The sequence below is a fragment of the Prinia subflava genome, chromosome 1 (genome assembly GCF_021018805.1).
Source record: "Prinia subflava isolate CZ2003 ecotype Zambia chromosome 1, Cam_Psub_1.2, whole genome shotgun sequence".
In the NCBI taxonomy this organism is placed as follows: Eukaryota; Metazoa; Chordata; class Aves; order Passeriformes; family Cisticolidae; genus Prinia; species Prinia subflava.
In genome coordinates, this window is record NC_086247.1 from 22,985,864 (window position 1) to 23,008,315 (window position 22,452).

Consider the following 22,452-nt stretch of genomic DNA (forward strand, 5'->3'; position numbering starts at 1 on the left):
TTTTAAAAAATTGTCAGCTAGAGAAGGCTGAATGAATCATCTCTTTATTTGCCTGTCTATTGAGCAAATGAATTATTGTGTGTACAGACAATGCCTTGGCTAAAACCATACACTGAGAGTTTCAATGCAATTTCCTTTCCATGTAAAAACCAATATCGCTTCTGTTGCAAGCCCATTCATCACACGCGGGGTGGCAAGCTGTGCTGTCACTGAGTTGTCCTTTCTGCTCCGCCTCAGACATGGTTTTGGGGAGCTTCATCAGACAAAGTTCAACTGTGGGAGGCCTCAGAAAACCTCCATCAAAGGAAGTTGTTAAAGAGGCAGCATTTGTCTGTCCTAGGTGTACAGTGTAGTGGAGTTTGTACCTTCTTTTACATCAGCTGAATTTTTGGTGACGTCTTTAATGGCCGAAAAATGTTTGAAAGCCCTTTGTCCCAAATGTGTGTGGTTGGTAACCTCCAAGAGGAATGGAGAATAGTTAGAAACTGCAGTTATCTGCTTTGGAGGCACACCTTTTGGATATTGCTTACTGAAGCAGAGAAAACTCTGGCCTTTTTGAGCATGTGCTCTGCATGCTATAACTAATATAACATTATCCAAACCCATTTGGGCAGGTCTGCTATTCCTAAAGATGGGATTTCGGCTCACTTCCTTTTTTAGGTCTGCACTATTCTTTTGCACAAATCTGAGAAGGAGCAATATCATGCTGAAAGGGAGAAGCGAATAGATACAGCAAAGCTGATTGATGGTTTTTCCCTGCACTTTCCATCCTCTCTCCAACCCACCCCCGCAAGAGATAACCAGTAAATTGAAAATGTAACAAAAAATACTTGTAATTATTTTTTCAACTTTTTTACTACAAATACTGCAAGCTTTTGTTACAGAGCAATCCAAATATGGGAATGCAGTGGATACACAGCTCGGATCTCTTTGTCCTGCCAAAGTAATATGAAGTTTCTTTTCCATTTCTCAAGTCCCCATGCTCAAAATCACATTTAAAAAGGGGAAATTATTTCTTTTATTATGTTGCTGGCCAGAAGAGGGAGCAGAATCTATGAAATATTGTGAATAGACAATGAGGGACAGAAGACAGCTGAAGTTGGTCTGGCTGATGGTGTGATACTTATCAGCAGACGTTACACAATTCATCCATCACACTGGCTATGCTGCTCCAGCACAAGAAAATCACTGACTCATCTTTGAAGTGTAGATATGCATTGGAACAAATTCTGAGTATAAGAATGAAAAAAACAGTGTGAGACTTAAGCCCTTACTTTTATAAGAAAGCTCCTTTTTGGACTACAGGCTTCCTCTTACATTTATTTGTCAGAGGAGTGTATTTTTGAATTTTTTTTTTTTGTGGAGAAAAAAGCTGGAAATTCCCCATGAAGAGCAGATCCAATCTTCCTCCTTGTTATCTCCATGTAGATGAGAGGTTGGTCTGCTTAATGCATTTATAGAACAAGCATGTCGATTTTTAACAACTCAGTGTTTAACCTCAAATATTATTTGAGCTGATCACATTGTGTGAAACATCTTCCTTCATAAACGTTTATCTTTGCTTCAGAAGCATGTCTGAAGCTTTGAGGAAGTCGAGTGACTGAATTTCACCCTTGTCAATCATTCAGAGGCTGGGCAGCAGGACAGCAGATATCAATAATGTGTAATTTGTTCTCTCACGTAGCAGCCATGTGCTATAAAGGAGTATATTCCCCTAGAGCAGGTCTTCTTGTCAGCATTCAGCTATATTATGTGATTAGATTTCCAAATATTTGTTCTTGTTTCTTTGCAGTGTCAGACCCATTGTAAACTGAGGATGTTTCAGCTGTTCATAATTGTGAGGGAGGAAAATCAACATATTGTCCCTGCTACACTCATCATATGCCTAGTGCTTGATGACTGCAGCCTTGAAAAGTACCACTGTCATAGCTAATATACATTACTATTTAGTGTTCTATGCCATTGGGAATTAGAAACTGTTCTCCCAAGGTTTTACCCAGACCTGATTTTGCACAACATGGGCCTGATGCAGAGTATGGGACTTTATATTTGCCCATGTGCTAGCATTTTGACAAAACTAGCATTTGTTTAAACTGTGAATGCTGTCAAACCCCTCTCTGGAACTGAGAAATCTGAAATTGGACTGTGGACCTTTATCTGATAAGACTGCTTTCCTACAATGTTCTGCAATGTTCTTAGGGAGAATCTCCATCCTATGGAGCATTGTTAAATCAGTGAAAAAAACCACTGCTTTCAGAATGTGAGAATTTTATTACTAGAGAAAAATGAGTGAAAATGCCCCTAGGACAGCAGGGTTTGAGTGAGTGGGCAGGAGAGACCTCAGGTGAGTAAGAAAAGTGGAGGTCTTGTTGACAACTCATTGCTTTGGTGCAAGTGGGAAATTGCAGGAGGGCCATAGAAGAACGAAAGGGATAATGTAAGGGCAACCTGCCAAACATCTGAGATGGTTTCACTCTAATGGTAAGAGTATGGAGAATAAACAGGAAGAACAAGAAGTCTTGGGACACAACAAAGGCTACAGTTTAATCAGCATCACACAGGCTCAGTGAAATAAATTGTGGCACTTCAATATTAGCAGAGAGAATATAATCTGTGTAGGAAGTGGAGGCAGTAAAAAAGGGAAGAGTATTATCTGTTATATTAAGAATGTATAGAAGGCCAGAGAGAGGGGAAAGACAGAGTGGTTGGAGATGAAAGAGAGGAACAGTAAAACCCTACTAAAGATTACTGAATGAGGAGGAGGTTGATATCACAATTTGGAGCAACTTTTGGGAGTGTCGTGAGGATATGAGGTACTGGTAATCAAGGACTTTATCTAACCAGGTTATCTGCTGTCAGAAAATTTTAAAACCAACAAGACAAAACCCAACAGCACAGCACAGAACAGCACAAAATATTCCTCAAGTTTTTGGAATGTGTTTGGACATCTCTTTGTTTCTTAGTATTAAGGCAGTTATGGGAGACATGGCCAGATAAGATATGATAGATGTGATTAATAAAGAGAAACTTGCTAGCAAGCAATTTGAGCTCATGTGTTTGAGGAGGAAGAGAACAAGACCAAATGACTCCTGTGTGGCAGATTTTCTCACTTTGGGCAATTCATAGGGAAAATTCTGAAGGGAGGAGCCAAAAGGAAAAAGAATCTTAAGAAAACAAGCAGTTTAGAAGAAATCCTTAAAGGTCTCATAGGAACCTATCCTGCTGGCAAGGAGGACAGCATTGGAGAAAATCAGGGGGTCTGAGTCAGAATTCGTGTGGTTGTTGACAAAAACCCATCATACAAGCCAAGACACTATTAGGATAAGTAAAAGAGAAGGACTGAAGTATAAAGAATGCAAAAAGGATCAGAAAAAGAAATTAGGAAAAAGAGCAAAGGATTATCACTTCATGGAGCTGTCAAACAAAGGACAAATGACAGACTGGGCTGAAGTGTGAAACACTACCTTAGCACGTAGAAGACAATTGATATGAGAGGCTGAACACACTCAGTACCAGCGAGGCAATTGAAATGCAGCTCACAGGAGAGAAGTGAAGGAACCTTTGAATAAAGGGCATATACTCAGAGCAGGAAGTCCTGGGGAAGTTTAGGCTGGTATAAAGAACCAACCACAGGAATTTATATTCACAGAAATATTAACATGCGTATTTAGGAACACAGAGAAGATTTAAAAGGTACCAAGAATTACAAACCAGGCAACCTGTCTCAGATACCTCCAATACTTTGAGAATTACTGCAAAAAATTCAAGTGCCTCATAAAATAGCAATTGCAGAATGATAATGTGATAAAAATATCCAGTGTGAATTTATCCAGAACAAATCATATCTAACTAGTCTCATGTTCTTCTTGGTAAGAGTGACATGCAATTCAAGCATGAAAGTTTCCAAAATTATTTTGCTGCATTAAAGGGACAGCTTGATATAAGTACAGTGAAATGTAATACCAACAATATACACTTAAGCACTTTATGCAAAATATCACACTTAAAAAAGGATAACATCAAACAAATTATTAAAAAAACCCCATAGCTGTTAGTGCTTATTCAAGAGAGAATCTGAACTGTATAGTGAAATTAATTCTGAATGCAAGGTAATGAATGAATCATTCAGTTGCTGAGGATATTCCAGATAATAACAACTGGGATATTAGGTTTCAGAAATATTCTGACATCTAGACTAAGGAGGGCTCAAGTAAAGTGCTGTGCCCAGTTTTAGAGATCATGATCTAAAAGGTCATTTTCTGGCTTCTTCTGGATCATTGGTAGTCTGCTGACCACACACTGACATGACCTGGGACATCATTATATCTGGGCACAACAGCTACCTCTGTAAGACTCACTCAGGGCCAGCTCTTTCTCTCTGTGTTCTGAAAAATATTTTCAGATATGTCTACCAGGATGGGCCTTGCTCAGTCTCTTGCCATCAGAAGAGGAGGGAGTAGAGCTCCCAAGGTGCATGGAGAACTCTGCAGTGCCACAGAGATCTTTTCATCATAAACTGCCTGAGACTGGGGAGAACTAAAAACTGCTATGCACTTATCTACAATTATCTCCCTTGAGACGTGCAGAGCTGAATTTTCCTTTTGAGGTGGGAAAAAGGGGATTTTTTGTGATGCCTATTGTGGCGCCTAAACTGGACTGTACACATTCTGGGATGTCATTAGTACTGAGCAGAGTGGAATAAATGTCTCTCATAACTTTATATAAGGCATTCTGTTTAATCCAGCCAGATGAATGCAATGAGGGAGTCCCTTTGTTCACTTCCACTCAGACGGGGTCCGGCATTGGATGAGAGTTTCTTGTTGCCATCATAAACCAGACAATGGGTCATAGCATGACAAAAATGTGCTTCTGTGAATTCACCAGGCACAATGTGCTGCTGATGCCAATTCTGGTCAAAAAACTCCCAAACTTCAATCAGCCTAAAACCAGTTATCTGCAATTTCCAGCAGATGTTTTGCAGCCAGCTGTGTCCTACAGCTGACTCTGAAATACTTTTCAGAAACTAGATTTTGTGTCCTCAAGAGTTTTAATCTGAAATTGCTGTTCTGTTTGTCATTTCATATTGGTTCACATGTGGAGCTCTAGAGAAGAGTTTTGGATATTACTGTGACCAGACAAATAAAAACAATGAAAAATCTGGTTCTTCTTGAACCAGAAACCCTTCAGACATGAAGGAAATCAGTTCTTGGATATGTCTGCAGGCCCTTGGCACAGTTGTGAACTGAGTACAGCATATCTGCTAATCAACCCACTCACATACATCTTTGATTAGTGAAGATGAACATCCTGTATGGCACAAGCTCCCAAATGTTTTTTGCTTTGTTGTTTTAGAGAGAAGTAAATTACTATTATCATCTAAAGCTGGAATTCTGTAAATCATACTTCTGTCTATTTTTGTCAATACTCTACAAGCAGAGTATTTTCATTAACAGCGCTGAAGTTGTACTGACTCTTCTCTATCATTTGATTGCTCTTTTTGTTCTTTTAGAGCAGAGTCTAAAAACCTATTTAAATTGGGATGTATGTCTGCCAAAGGCTGTTTTGCTGGGAGTCGATGCTAACAAATTCATGAGTGACAAAAGAGACAGCAGAGCCATGAAACATTAGGCATCTGCTGTAGGTATGGCTGAAAGATTTTGAGAGAGAAAGAGGAAATAAAGAAGTGTTCGTAATTTAAGGACTTCTGAAGTATTTCTTACTTCACATTCTACCATTCAGGAGGAAGGGTACTCTTTACATTAAGATGCCTAAGATGGCAAGGGAGATGGAATTGACCTGGGGCCATTAGAATGTGGCAAACAATTGGAAAGCAGTCACATTTGCTTGAAAAACAACAAACCTCAATTTTTTTCTAATTATGACAGCTATGATATTAGAAATGGCTGAGGCATCTACTCTCTAGCTGCCCCTTAATACCACACTGTTACAGATGTGAGACGTTTAGAGCAGCTTAGAGAAAGCCAGGACAATGTACTCCTGGGCATTGTGTTTTGTACAGGTTAGTAGTCCTAGTGGGTTTGCAAATATTTCTTGCTCTGGGTTCTGCTCTATTCTCTATCAGCAACCACCAGGACAAATTCCTTGATGTGAAGGTAGAATTTGTTTCAGATGGAGCAGCCCAGAGATAATGCCCTCTCCTCCCTGCAGCTTCAGCTCTGGTCTTTTCTGTTTGTGGCACAAGCTTTGCCAGAAGCTCTGAGGCATTTAGACTCATAGCCTAGCTAGAGGGTTTTGTTTTGTGTGAAGAAGTATATGCATTCGAATTCAAAGCAGATTGTTTTATGCAGTGTCAAATTCTGCGCAGATGGAACATGATATGATATGATATGTTGAAGTGGGATACATAGCATATGGCTATAATTCAGGGAAACACATTTCTCCAGCTGGATACCTGCTATTGAGTTAGAAAACATGTGTCCTGCATTCTGGTAGGCTTCCACCAGAACAGTGAGAGGACATAAAAGGCGGGTCATTCCTGGTATTGAGTATCAGCTAATACTTACATCTATTGCACTGGTTTTGTAGTGCTGTTCACAATTAAGCCTCCTGTTATCACAATGAGCAGAGTGCAACCAAAAAAAAAGCTATTGATGAGCTATACACTCACAAGTACATTTCAAAATCAGGGGAACTTTCCATGAAATACACAGGCAGCCAAATATTTAGGTCTGCAGAGTTACTGTGGGACATTACTTACCTATCACAAACACAAAACTCAGGAAAGACAGAGCTGTCCAAAATTTGGATAGAATGTCAACTCTTCACATGAATGTGCTTTCTCTGTTATTAAACAGAAACATTGTATTTCTCCAAGAGCTTAGTCAGAGTCTGAGTTTGATAAGAATAGATATCCAGCTCCATCATCCCAGGGTATTGATCAGGACTTTCCTACAGCATCTGTGTGCCCTAATTACAGTTACTAGAAGTTACAGTACTAAAAACAGTTCTTCTCCGGTCACAACAATGCTGAGCACTATTTCTCCATGAAGGGCATGGAAATCAAAGTTTGTGTTTCCCTCCTGGGTCAATAACAACACGTGCACCACACTTACTTCCCCACCAGGGCAGGAGGAGTGACCCTCCACCAGTACACGCAGGGCCACCACGAGACCTGCCACCAACCGCTGTGTGGTAGCCTTTGGACAGCTTCCAGTGACACTTCGTTCCCAGGGTCATCTCACTGCCACAGGAGGCACACACCACACTTTCAGCTGGGATTGCTCCCCTCACTTTTGAACAGGTGCTGTGCGCAGAGCTTGGACCTGCTTTGTTGCTGGCACACAAATCACCATCTTCTCATGGAGCATCTGCTGCCTCAGAGAAGTGACATGCTGGCCTCCTTCAGCTTCTCCCCATCCTAAAAGGGTATCAGAGACATGCTCTGTAAGTCCAGGAACTGAGAAGGGCAGGAAATGGAGATGGCAGTGAGGCCTTTGAACTCCCTCTTCTGAAGTAAGAGCCTCTCACACTGACTAGACACATTGGAAAGCCATGACCACCTCCATCAGCTACCCTAGAGTCCCATGAATGCCTCAGGGGTGCATATGAGCCAAAACCCAGAGCAGAGTGTTCACTACACTTAATAACAGCTGCCCTGGCTTTTTTGTCTCTTCACATTTATGAGCAGCTCTATCCCTCACACACCTCTGGGTATCATCACTGTTTTGATTTTGGTTTGATTACAAATATCCAGAACTGGGGCTGTGCTGTTGAGCTGTTGCTGCTCAGGTAAGTGGCATGACCTCCTTTCCCCTTCTAGCACAAGTGAGAGGAATAAGAACCCTGCAATTTGTTTTTTACCTCCTCTTTTCTTTTTTTAATTTTTTTTATATTGTTAATGAAAGTAACATTTCAAGATACAATGCATTATTCTGCCCACAGAACTCAAACTTTGCTGTGTTTGTGCACAAAGGGGACAGGAATATGCATGGAATATGTTGAAAGTTGTAATGTAGAAAGGCGGGAAACACGTTGCAATTTCCACACCCTCCATGCAGGACAACATCTGTGGGGTTTTTTTTCTGTTTTCAGTCCTTATTGCAACATGAAAAACCTTTTTGAAATAGTCAGTATAATTACAGTATTTTCTTCATCAAGATATATCATAGGCTGCCTGCAAAAGTGAGATACTGAGCTGCTCCAGAGTCTGCACCATGGGATCTACCTACGCCTGCCCACAGGTCACACAGATATTTCTCTGCTTCCCACAACCTTCTAGGAGGAATCTTTTTGAACATATGGAAAGAGGGGATGGGTTGTACCATGCCAGTTATGTCACCTTAGGTGAATTAGGAGTCATCAGCACACTGGAGAAAAACCAGTGCAGCTGAGCAGGGTGTCTGGGTTTATAGCTCAGCCATGCCAGTGAGGTGTGCTTGGCAGAGGAAGGACAGTCCCTGCTCTTGGTGTCACTGTCCCGTCCCAGAGAGACCCATGGCACACCAGGAACCAGCACATTCACCTGGTTCATGCAGTGCTGAACCTAACAGGTCTCAGAGCACCCCAGCTGCCCCAACTGCTCCTGCTGTGGAGGGGAGCAGCTGATGATTTTGAAAAAAACCTAAAAAAGAGAATGCTGGGGTGAGAAGGCTTGCTGAGAAACTAAGCCTGTGATGAAGCAACAGTGTTCACTTTTTAAATGAAAATTTTAATTCTTAAGGATTTTGTGTTTTCCTATTTTGTTTGGCACATGGTATTGAAGAAATGGGTAAGGCAGAGATGAAAATCACAGGAAGTGATATTTTACCTCCATCCTTGTAGAACCTTCTTAATTATTGACAGTGAAATTTCTTTCAGTGATATTTTTTCCACAGAAAAATCTCTTTTATTCTTCTCAGGAATATGTCTGTTCCAGTGAGGGGGCAGAGCTTTGAATAATAAAAAATTGTAGCCATTTTTAGGTAAAAACAAGAAAGAAAAAAAAAGCCACTGGGGAAAGATTTTTTTTGTTGTTATACCAGTCAGTCTCCACTTTTGCTATCAAGATTTTGCCAGACTAGTCTTTGAGGAGGTGGCATGGTGTGAATTGAACTAGCAGAATTGCAAGGGTACAGTGCACCTGAAGGTAATGAAATCTGTGTAGCTATGACAGTGATGCTCAGCTTTAAATCTGGGAGTAGGAAGGAGTGACTAGCATGGGAAAATCAGAAGTGGAAGAGGGCGAGGAAGGAGGAAATAGAAGACGCCATCATCTCCAAGAGACCAGAGAAAGTACAACGTTCAGAGTGGTTATTAGCCGCACAAGGTTTTGAAACTAAAACTAAGTGCAAGAGGAGTAGAATCTGCAAAAGAAAAAACAAAGGCAGGGGTGTGAGCAGGGAGCATTGTTAGTCTGATCAGAGGAGAGCAATGGTTATTTACTCACCGTGCTTGGCTGGGACAGAGCAGAGCGAGGTTGGAGCCTGGATGGGTGCAAGGGAGCAGAGCGGGTGATCAGCAGGCAGGGAACAGCAGTGTTGAAAAGGATGGATCACTCCAGGGCAATGGTTTATACTTGCTCCATTATTTTAAGTAGGCTGAGGCAGGCAATTACTCATGAATCTGACCACGAGGTATTTAACAGTTGAACCACAGAAGAAGCTGTATGCATGGCCTACCTCTGCCTGGCAGAAGGCATAAGTTGATGATTAATACAGCTTAAGTCACATCTCACTTCTCCCATTGGCCTTTGGCCAAAATGAGCCCATTTTCCTTGAGGAATAGGTCTATCATGTACAACTCAGCTCCTGCCTGCTTAGGGATGCTATGAAATTATGCCTGCACCTTGCCAGACCATGCAGGACCCAGGCAGAGCTGCAGCTCTCTGTCCAAAGACACCATCACTCCCATCCAGATGCTCACTGCAGCACCACAGTGAGGCTGAGCAAGACAGGGGCTGTAGGTAGGTGCTGCACCCAAGGGGATCTCCAGGTTCAGGGGATCCCTGGAGACTTGGGATGCTGCCCCAGAGTCAGGGGCTGGTGTCTGGAAGAAGTGCTGCACCCTGAGGCAGCACAAGCTATGTTTTCCCTGGGGACAGGAAAGGGCAGAAGGCATGGTCATCCAGCCCAAAAGCAGTCCAGCCTGTTTGCAGATGTTGGCTTGTCCACATCTTGAAAGGTCACAGCAGATGTGAAAACCAAAAAGCCTCCCCTGAGTGCTCCCGACCAGTGACCACTGTTCACTTTTGGATGCCACACACATTGTTCATCAGTTTATTAGATGGGCTGTACACAGGAACGGCCTCTGTGGAGTCAGGAAATCCAGACCAGTGAATACTTCTGTTCTATTTGCAAGCTGTTGGAGGGGAAAAAACCTAGCATCTTTTTTTATCTACAACCTTTTCCTCACAGAAATATGGTTTCAAAGGAATCTGATCCAAGGGGCCTGATGCTGGCTTTATGCCTTATATAGAGCTGCTATTTTTCATGCAGCACACCTGAGTTCTCAGAATGGCATAAAGGCAAATTTAACTAATCTCAGAGGAATGGGCTAGGGTGTGGGGTGCCCTTCTGGGCACTGCAGATGAAGGGAGCATCATGATCTGTCCCAGGGCACGGTGTGCTGGAACACTCATGGCTCCTCTTAGATTTCCAGGTACAAGACCCACAGTGTTGCAAAGGCTACTTGAAGCTTTTGTCTGTTTGTGAAAGCACCTTTCTGATTGGCTTGCCTGAGCAGTGGAGGGCCCATGATGCTGAGGGATTCTTTTCTATTTCTGAAACAAGCTGTATAATGGTCCCTCTCACACTAGTGCGCTAATGGAAAAGGCAGCAGCAATGCAACTCCTACCAATACATCACAGACCCCACCAAGCTCTGCAAATATTAACAAAGAAGTGACAGTAGCCTTCTGGTGGCTCAGCATCACATGGAGAGTGGCATGGTGGCATCCTACAAAGCCCTAGAAAGGGAGAAATGCTGGATCTTTGCCTTCTCATTTCAGGAGGTGGTCTCATGTAGCAGTGCCCTGTGGGGCAGCAGCATCTCTTCACCACTGAGCTTCAAGAGGTGTGGCTGCTGTAGGGCCGTCCAGACCCTCTTGCACCTGCAGGGCTGGCTCCCAGATCCTGTACAATGGGGTCTAGTTATCAAGACCTTTCAGGTCTGATATCTATGCAGGATCTCATGGATTATGCTTCTGCTTTCCTAAAACAGTGGGTGGTGACAACTATCCCCATATTCCCTTACAAGTGTCTGAGAGGGCGAGTCACTGGCAATTTGGATACAGTTTTCATGTGTTCACCTTCCTTGTATTTACCCTGGCACATGAAGTTGGACAAAACACCAGTGTACAAAAAACAAGGCAAAGATAGGGAGCTACTGTATCTTATGTTTAGTTTAATATAACAGTTTGAGAGGAGAAACTAGATCTCACGCATGGTCTCAGCTGGCCTGAGTCCACATCTGCTTGATTTACCCCAGCTGAGGATCTGGCTCTAAACCATTTTCTTCCTCATAGATGTAGCTGTAGTCAAGCCAATTGGTACATGTCTGTGCAGATGAGCTTCCTGTGTAAAAATCAACAGAGAGGAAATGGGGGAGTAAAATTTCAAGCACGGAATGGCAGCATTCAACAAACCCCTGCCCCTAGCCCAAAGTGCACCCAAATGATCTGCACCCTGTAGCTCAGGATTTCAATGACCACAGGACTGGATCTAGGCTATGCTCTGCTCTCCTTCTGAGTCTTCTTCCTCCTACCCCTTGCAGATATCCACCAAGCCCTACAAGCCCCTGCCTCTCAACTTCTGTTCAAGCAGTAGCTCCTGCCCTTGCCCTGGGTGAAGCACACTGCCTTTGGGGATAGTAAGCTGCATTCTCTCTGGCAGACTTGCTCCTTCTGCTTCCTTATATCTTGAGTACTCTCCTCTGACTCTTATGCTGGCTTTGGAAGCTGGATGGAAGTGTGCCATGGATGCCTTGCACACACAGCCTGCAACTGAGACCACATCCACCTGTTTCAGCCTCAGACTGATTTTCTTCCACAGAGGATAGGGGCAACAGACATGAGAAGATTTTTCAAGGCTGCAGGAACAGTTTCAGATCTGGACCGACAATCTGAAGTTTTGGGTGCTCTGAACTCATCATAGAGGCCCCTTCCTTGGGGAAGACCTGGATGGAAGAATTTGTGTGTATTGAGGCACCAGTTGCCAAACAGGCAGGTTGACTTCTGGGCTGCAGAGTGAGAGAGGCTCCATGGGCTCTCTGCAGACAAAGCAGTGCAGAGTATGAAACACCTGGGGGAATGCCTGGGGCTGGGTGCACCACTGGAGCTGCACCCAGTGCTGTCACCACAGATTTCAGATGTATGTGGATATCCCACCCTCCTTCCCAGGAGGGTGACACTAGCTTACACTGACACTCACAATACATTTCCAGCTCTCTTATCTCAATGCAATGCTCTATCTAGCAGCATATACATTTCAACTGCTTCTCTGCAATGACTTTGACTGTGCATGGGTTTAGAAAAGCCACAGGATTTCTTACAAGAGCCTTACCCCTGAAAGCCTTCAAAATTTCCTGTCTTGTGTTTTTGTCTTTAGCTCTCCATTATTTAAGGCACCCCTTAGCCTTATTAGTATCTATCCTGCATCCCATCTTTGGTACACCATAATCCTTTCAATAACATGACCTGAAAGTAGCCATATAACAATGGATTCTATCTTTCCCTTATGAATTCCAAGAGATGAATTCTTTCTGTGTCTCAGCTATCATAGAATGATAGAATATGCAGAGTTGGAAGGGACCCATCAGGACCATCAAGTCCAACTCCTGCACATGACACCCCAAGAGTCACTCCATGTGCCTGAGAACACTGTCAAATATTTCTTGAACTCTGTCAGGCTGGTGCTGTGACCACTTCCCTGGCCTCCTGTGAGTTGTGGGAACTCGAAAGTCTCTATTTACAATTTGTAGTCTCTTTCACTGCAAAACTGTAAATAACAGCACAGTGATGCCACACAGGAGAAGGTACAAAATTTAGTGAGCTGGTTTCTGAGTATCATCCTTCATGGTAGAACGTCCTGCCTGCACATACCATTGCCTCCTTTCCTCTTTCCTTTCCTCTTTCCTTTCCTCTTTCCTTTCCTCTTTCCTTTCCTCTTTCCTTTCCCCTTTCCCCTTTCCTTTCCTTTCCTTTCCTTTCCTTTCCTTTCCTTTCCTTTCCTTTCCTTTCCTTTCCTTTCCTTTCCTTTCCTTTCCTTTCCTTTCCTTTCCTTTCCTTTCCTTTCCTTTCCTTTCCTTTCCTTTCCTTTCCTTTCCTTTCCTTTCCTTTCCTTTCCTTTCCTTTCCTTTCCTTTCCTTTCCTTTCCTTTCCTTTCCTTTCCTTTCCTTTCCTTTCCTTTCCTTTCCTTTCCTTTCCTTTCCTTTCCTTTCCTTTCCTTTCCTTTCCTTTCCTTTCCTTTCCTTTCCTTTCCTTTCCTTTCCTTTCCTTTCCTTTCCTTTCCTTTCCTTTCCTTTCCTTTCCTTTCCTTTCCTTTCCTTTCCTTTCCTTTTCCTTTCCTTTCCTTTCCTTTCTTTTCCTTTCCTTTCCCATGCTGTGTATACCACTATAAAAACATAACACGTTAGCTCCTCTTGGTGCTAAATAGATTTTTATTAATGTAACAAAGTTTCCTTGCCCACCCCCTGGCTATCCCTCCTTCCAATAGTCACAATGAGGTTTTACGTAGTGAATGAAGTCAAAAGGTTCCTGGTTTTAATGTTTATTTAGTAAAACATTTTACATTCGTGGTGAGATACCAGTTTGTCATTAATGGATTCTTGGCTTGATGCCAGCAGCTAAAAGTTTTATTTGTTCTCACACATACAGCACAATTAGGCAATTTGGGTAACTGCACTGAGCGGTGCCTTCCCCTTCTTAAATTCTGGCAAAAAAAAAAGAAAAAATCAGTGCTGGAGGATGGACAGCCCTCACAGTCTGGTGAGGGGGAAGGGATGAGGGGCTGTGCCCTCCTGAGCTTTGCAAAGGTTATACACAGCTCCTGGCAGGCAGCTGGAGATGTTCCCAGCCCCTGTGAGGGGCAGGGTTAGCTGCAGGCCATCCACACATTGGCTGGGCAGCGATGAGTTCTCCTGGGTCATTTGGATCTTGCCAGGAGCATTGTCCCCACATTCCTGGTGTGATCCCCCTGCCCCACTCCTGCCCTCTGTTCCCCAGACCACGGGCAGGCAGAGCTGGCTGCCAGCTGGGGCTGTAGGCAGAGCTCTGTGACAGCACAAGTGGGATCTGCAGTACAACTTCAAGTAACTGTCTCATTCAATTTCATTTTCCATTGGTAGTTAAGATGAGGCCACTTCTTTCTTAAAGCCTCTTCCTCTCTTAGACTCAGTGACAAGAGGAAAGGTGGCAGTGTCACTATTTTTCCATGGGGGTTTGCATTTGTTTTCAGCTGGAGAAGTCAGGGTGTTGTACACGTACATAAGCATTTCAAGGGTATGACACAGTGGGAGAAAAATGAGTGCTTTGGTGCTACAGGTCAAGTTTATTTAACACTACAATGTTTTAAAACAGAGTGATACCATTTCAATTAAATACCCTCAACTGTTTTGCAAGGTAATAATTTAAGACACTTTTCAGAACTACTTCTGCAAATTAAGCACATCTCACATAAAACAGCCTGGTAATAAAAAGGTATGTGTAAGAAAAAACATGCTGAGGACTTTACTAGAAATGAGGGAAGTAGTAATTTTCTTTTCAGGACAGGCTGGTTTGTAATAACATGTTATTATATCGCTCAGCCTGTTCTGTATTTCTCTTGCAATATTTGTATTTTTCTTCTCTCTTGCATTTGACAAAATGTAAAGAACAATGAGAAGAGAAAATAAAACCAAGAACAAGAGGGCACTTGAATTTATAGAGCACATTCAAACCTGCCTGCATCTCTTTCATCAGCAACATCTTAATTCCTGCTCTCTCTTTGTGTTTCCCACCAATCAAACTCAGTTCCACAACTGGGACTGACTGAGACCCAAAACTGAACTTCACAGAACAAAATAGTTGTAGGGACAAAAGAGACAAAAGACGCTTTAAAAGTTAATTCTGTCTAGTTCTCTTGGTATTGCGACCTCTGGATTTGTAAAACTGTGAGATTTCTTTTGATTATTGGAAGTTTTGCAAGGGATTTTGTTTTTCCTCAGAACTTTAAGTTATTTGATACTTTTCTGTAAGAAAATATTTGACAAAGCTGTGGCACAGTGGTGTCTCATTCTGTTTCTAGGAAGAATGGAAACTGGAGGAAGGAAACTTCCAACGTGAGTGTCAGATTCTAATCTCTTTTACAGAAGGATAAATCCAGGGTAACTCAGTGCAGTTTCTTTAGATTTATGCTACCATAAATAAGATAACAATTTGGCTCTGGGAATCTCTGTGGTTCCCCATTTGCTCATCTAACAGCTGGCAGCTTGCTTCTTGCTATTTCTCTTGCTTTCTGGGCTAATTTGTCTTGCTTGGTGCTCAAGTTGGGGGCCAAATGAACTTGGGACCTGGTTTAAACGAACAAATGTGTTTTGCACAACACACAACCATGAATGGCTCAAGATCCTTCACATGATCATACATATTTCAGATTTCCCAAAGGCCAGAAATTAATGGCTAGTAAATGGATAGAAATATTACTTCACACAGTATGTAGTCAACCTGTGAAATTTGGTACTGCAGGAGGTCGCTGATTCAAACAATGGGTCAGGATTTGAAAAATGGCTGGATAATTTTATGTCAATTACACTTGGAGCTGGACAAGCAAAGATTGAGGTAAGTAGGCCTTTTGCACCAGTGTAGACATGAACTTTCCTGTGGAGACTAGGAGGAATTTTCCCCCTCGGGTTATGCCCACTTGGCAATCAGCCTTGCCTGCTTTCCTCTGTCGTTCCACAGTGGCAGACAGGAGGGAGCAAGTGAAGCTGAGGTTTGCAGGGCTCTGTCTGCTGCAAAACCTCAGATCCCAACACCTCCTGACTTTGAAGGAATTAGATCTACAGCTAGAGCCAAGCCAGACCTACATTACCTCCACCTGCTTTAGGTACTTTTTAAGTGTTATCTGTGTGCTGGATCTGGTATACACACACTCACTGACAGAGAACAAAATTCACATTCACATATGTAAGCTGATGCATCGCTGTTTGCAAATTAAGTCAGACAACAAAATCACTTCCAAACCATTTTAGAAAATAAGTAGCTTGACTGTAAACCATGAGTCTCTATTTAAGCATTTATACTTGTGTTCTGACCTCTCCTTGGGGGTGGTTAGAACCAACCAGCCCAGTGCAGTTTCCCAGCTATAGGTATCTGGTGACACTTGAGAGGACCTGACACACCAAGGCATCTTCTGGTGGCTGGTGGGGAGAGGGTTTATGGGAAACTGCTCTCCAGCTGCCTGGGGCCAGGTGACACCGGCTGGGGCACCTCAAATGGCCCAAAAGTCCAGTGCTGAGGCGATTAAATCCTACTTACTGTGTCAAAACATGAACACACACATCCTATCCAATGTATCCCCAAAAGGGAGCGGAGGTTGTTTTCCAGAACTGCAGAAGGCTTCCTGGCACTGATGATTGTCTAGGGCATGGCCCCGGGGTTTAATGACAGATGTGCTGTGCACTAGACCCAAACTTGCAGTATGGGTAGTACTGGTAGGCCTTAGGACTGGGTCTAGGTCTAAGCAGGAGCACAAGCATGCCCTGAGGAGTACAACTTCCTGCAAACCTGCTTTTCTAGAAAAGCTGACTAAACCACACAGGAAAGCATAAAGGGTGGGAGGGTTCCCATTAACAGTAATAGCAGAAAACATGAGTTCTGAGAAGGTGTTTCAGTGGAGGCAGCAGGTAGGTGTGATTTGGAGCACCTGCAGCAGCATAATCCTAGATAGTTGGTTTCCAATGTTCACTTCCTGTGGAGGTCCTTACAGAGTGAACCCAGAAGTACATGGGAGAGATCTTCTCACCATCTTCAGCAAAAGACAAAAGCAATTATATTTCATAGAAAAATTATAGAATTGGACAGCAGAGCAACACGACTGATGGCAGCATATGGAGGGAGCCTGAGGACTGCACAGAGCTGCATATCACTGGATTTTGTTCTGTGTTACATACAGAGTCATTATTTTTTATTACTGACTGCTCTGACTGCATTAAACACCTGAACAATAAAGACGTCGTGGTTTCCTGTCATAGCTGGGAAAGTGATGTCAGTGGGAAATCTGTCCCTAGCTCCTCTCAAGCCATCAGCTTTGCCTTTGAGATGGCCAAAGGAGTTTGAGTGAATCTGCTGAGCAGTTCCATGCTCTGATTTGAACATATTCAGACCAGAAAAAAACTCTTCTTTAATACAAGACTTTGAAAAAGGTTTATGCAAATAGCAGGTCTCTCACTTGACTCAGGACATCTGTGACTTGCCAGGTTTTTAGAGAAAATCCTCACTTTTCTGTTTGGAACCTGGTTGGGAGAGTGGATCATCACATGGTAACTATCACTTCTGAGCAAGCTCTGCCCTTAACATTTTTTAGGTTCAGCTGAAAATGAGTTTGCAAACAGCCTCAGCATTTCGAGTCCCACTTTGAACTGTTGATCAAAGAAATAATGACTACTTTCTACTTTGCTCAGCTCAGCTCGGGACAACTAAACACTTTGAGGTGATCTTTTTGGCAAGTAGGAAAACTCTTCCTGCTGAAGTTGCCTATGATGAAGCTTGCAGCTGCAGTGAATAATCTCTGGATTCCCAATCCCTTGCAGATGCAGACACAGGCCTCCTCTCCTCCTTTGTTTTCCTCTGCTGTTTTGTCAACTGTGAACAGAGACCAGCCAGCAGCTGCAATATGCTCTTAAAAAACAGGCAAAGGTCTCCACTCACCTCTGTCTCCCAGGCAGCTGTTCACAAATGTCCTGCTCTTTACTGTTCTCAGTATATTGAAGTATCTGCACGTGTTGTCATGCTGAGAATCCAGAGTGCCTTCAGCTGGTGGGGTCAGAGGCCCACAGTGCTGTACACAACCAACAAGCCTTGGCCTTGCACAGGTTGGACTTGAGAGAGGTAGCTGCCCCAACAGGCACTTGTATCCTAAGAGTTTCCCACACATGTTCAATTGATTTCAGATATCCAGAAACTCCCATTGCGTCAATTCTGTGTTTATGATCTTTCCTCCCTGAGATGTACTAAAGTGGAGGAGGAGTTGGTACTCACGGATAGACAAAGTGTGACTCCAATGAGTTCATCTGTAGGAGTAACCAGAATAAAACATTTGTTATCCAGCTGAACAAGGCTTTTAGCAGGAAATGTTTCACAGAACCACAGATTCATCAAAAATATAATTGTAGAACATTTTGCTAAAACACAGCAGTACCTAAATGAAGCTGCTGAGTAAATGTCTTGGTTTGGAAAGACAGGTGTGTGTCAGGGAAAACTGGAGTTTCCCTTGGAATGGAGAATGTAAAACCCCCCTCCCTCCAAATTATTACAATTTTTGCAATTAGGAGCTTTCAGGCAAAAATGTGGGAATAGGAATAACAGTTCTTTACTAGGACTATTAGAAATGCAAGTGCAGTAGGCACAAAAAACCCCAAAATAAAACAAAAAACAAGCAAACAAATAAAAGTCCTAGAAAACGCTGACAGAGTCAGAGATATGACCTGACACCCTGTTGTCAGGGTGTTGGAAGCAGTCCAAATAAATCTTCCTGGAGTAACAGATGGTGTTCTGTGGAGTAGAGATGATCCTGTAGAAAAAAAAGGGTCCAGTGCTGGCAAGATGGGTCCAATCTTCCTCTGAGAATCCAGTGGAAAAGAGGATGTCTGGTGTTCCCACATCTCAGTTTTTATCTTGGTAGGAATGGTTGGCTCCTTCCCACTGGGTGGTGCATCTCACAATGCCATGATGTAATGTGTTGTGTCATTGGTGAGCCTCAATGGCCCATTAACAGAAGATATCCCCTAGAGGGTGGACAAGGTTGATGAAAGAGATAAGAAACACTGCCCCACCTGCTTTAACAGCTGGTCTATTATCAGAAGACATCTGCCCCCTACCCCCCTGGAGTTACAAGAGGTAAAGAAAAACATCTCCCCAACTGCTTTCAACAGATGAAATAGAATACACTTTTTTTTAGTTACATAACCCAAGACAGTAAGTTTCTCACATCCAGAAGAAATGTTACCTTTTTCTTGAATCTTGAATGAGATTCAACCCCCTCAGCTAAGCTAGAGAGTCTAGGTCACCTTTAGGGCCACCAGATGTCTTGAGTTTGTTTTTTCATGGTAGCACCCATGGAGAATATTTTATTTTGATTTCATTCTACAGAGAAATAAAATATATTGACCTTCATGTTTCACACAAAATAGAGTCCTGGTTTTCTGAATAGGCCTAGCTAGCAGTAAATAATAAGACTGGACTTTAGGGATACTACATCCTCCTGTATATTCTGAACTTTACAATTTTTAAATTAATATTTTGCAGACCTAGGCATGGAAGGCTGTCTCACAAACATTTTTATTTACCATTTTTTGATATCTAGTCATGAAGAACACATTATTTTTATAGGCATATGAGTATGCATCTGTGTGTAACAGTATAAGTAAAAACTGATATGTGCAACAGTGGTCAACAAAGAGCACTATTTAAATGCCAGTGCATAGCTTCAGGTTAGCCTTGAGATACAATTAGACGTTACAGAGCTCTTCAAGAGCAGGGCTAAGGCTGAGCAAGTAATGGTCCTTCATTATGCCCTTGCTGGTGCAGAGGTACTGCTGAAGCAAGAGAGCAAAGGGAGCTGGCTGCTGGTGGAAGGCATGGCTAAAGGACCATGCTTCTTGCCTGGAAGACCTGGATTCACAGGACTGGAAAGGCAGCCCGGAACACCACTGGGGTACCAAGCTGTGTGCAGCTAAATCCAACAACATGGATAACTGATTTAATCATCCTAGCAATTTCTGACCAAGAACATTTACAATGGGATTTTCTTTCTCATGCTGTATTAACATTTGGGATAACCATGATGTGTAGTGTGCCTACAGAGCTACTGATAAGTCCATCTCCAGGCATTACAGTATGCAGGGCTAAGCCTATGAGGGGGCTAGTTCATCATCATTTACAATCTCTCTGGGATCTGCTGTAAGGGTTGTCATCCACATCACCTTCCTCCACTGGATTTGCCAGGAGCTGTGTATGACCTCCTAGGACTTCAAACGTGATTCATTGTATATTACAGAATGTCCATTCCTCTGGGCAGCAATTAAAGTGCCTTTGATGTGGGTCACCGTGGAAGGATGAAGGCTGCATGATGTCACCACTTTCCCTCTGACAGACCCCTGCAGCCCTGCCAATGTCAATACAGAGCAGTGGTGCTGGCTGGCTGTGAGAATCACTGTACTGAGTCCTCCCAACTCTGCAGGATCTGTCAGGGGTTTATCAGCCTGTCTGGCTGCTACAGGCAATGCTTCACAGACCCCTGCAAAGAATCAGCACAGGCAACTGTCACGCAGGTCAGTGTGGAGCTGAGCTATAGCTTCTATTTTTAAAATAAATACTGCTGTGGGGATTTTTAGAGTTCCTCCTGGTCCCTGCTCTGGGTGTGTGTGCATGTGAGGGTGGAAGGGGAGAGTTTAAGCTTCGTATGCGTCTGATACTCTTTTTCTGGTACCCTTGCAACCATGCAAAACTCAATACTAGTTTGATGATATCTCAGAAGAAAAAACAACTGTGCCTTAACAGGTCTGCAATCAGTTTCTGGTTTCCCAGGACAGTAGCAATCAAATTTTAATCTTTTGGGATAATAGGAACAGGGTATAGAGTAAAGCAAAAATGCAGATATTGTAAAAGTTACTTACACCTGGCTCTGGGAATACATATTTGAAAAACTTAAAACTTGGCTTACTGGAAAGTAGAGTGTCCAGACTGGTCCCTAACTGACCCCAAAGCACTTCTAAGTAGCATATCTAAAGCTAGGAATAGTGGATGCTGCTAGCTCTGATACAGTCTCCTACAGATGCTGTTGGGCAGGTGTCCTTTATCTCCAGGGAAAGCTGGTGCTTTGACAGAGTCCAGAGGGGTGGTGCTGCTGCTTTGGTCTTTGCAAGTATATGTATCCCACTCTCTCTCTCTTTCTATCTCTATCTCTATCTATCTCTATCTCTATCTCTATCTCTATCTCTATCTCTATCTCTATCTCTATCTCTATCTCTATCTCTATCTCTATCTCTATCTCTATCTCTATCTCTATCTCTATCTCTATCTCTATCTCTATCTCTATCTCTATCTCTATCTCTATCTCTATCTCTATCTCTATCTCTATCTATCTCTATCTCTATCTCTATCTCTATCTCTATCTCTATCTCTATCTCTATCTCTATCTCTATCTCTATCTCTATCTATCTCTATCTCTATCTCTATCTCTATCTCTATCTCTATCTCTATCTCTATCTCTATCTCTATCTATCTCTATCTCTATCTCTATCTCTATCTCTCTATCTCTATCTCTATCTCTATCTCTATCTCTATCTCTATCTCTATCTCTATCTCTATCTCTATCTCTATCTCTATCTCTATCTCTATCTCTATCTCTATCTCTATCTCTATCTCTATCTATCTCTATCTCTATCTCTATCTCTATCTCTATCTCTATCTCTATCTCTATCTCTATCTCTATCTCTATCTCTATCTCTATCTCTATCTCTATCTCTATCTCTGAGGAGCAAGATGAGTTCAGAAGCCAAAGCAAAAAGTGTATTAAGTAGTCAGGAGGTGAGAGGTGAGGATGGCATGAGATGTGCTACTCCTGCATTTTACAGGTCGTGAGTGGCACAGGTGTAGGACATGGATTTGGGGTCCCACCTTGGTGGGAGACAGTAGGAGGAAGACAGTGCTGCTCACCCAAGAACATTTCCTGGGCTTACTCACAACATAAACCAATATGAATCATCCTCTGCATTTCTTCCAAGAAGTGGGGAAGCTCATTGCAAGTATATGACAAGCAAAACAAAAAAATAATCCATCAATGAAACAGTGAACAGCAGGCAGGTCTGGTGGGAGGGAAGCTGTGTGGGCAGAGAGGTTTCACTGGGGGCAGGTAGCCAGTGACTGACTGATACTTGTTGTAGGACCATGACATGAAAAATGAAGCCAGGTCAGCAGAAAAGTAGGCAAACATGGTAGTGTCCAGCTAGAGATGGCCAGAGGGAAGTGTTTGTAATGTGATCCTGGAGTACAGTACTGCCTGGCAATGGGGGATAGAAATAGCAAAGAAATTGTATCTTGCTATGTTGAGCCCCAAAGAGATTGTAGAACATGTTTTATATTTTTTATTTTTGTATTTGAGTGGGATCACATCAGTGAAATCCCTGATTCTACCATCTACTTTTCTTAATTGAAATGAGCAGAACTGCCTGTAATGCCTGGGTTGGGAAGAACAACCAGGAGCCAGACAGAAAAGCAATCATGGCAAAAAGGTTGTGAGCTGATGGTGTCATTGAACTG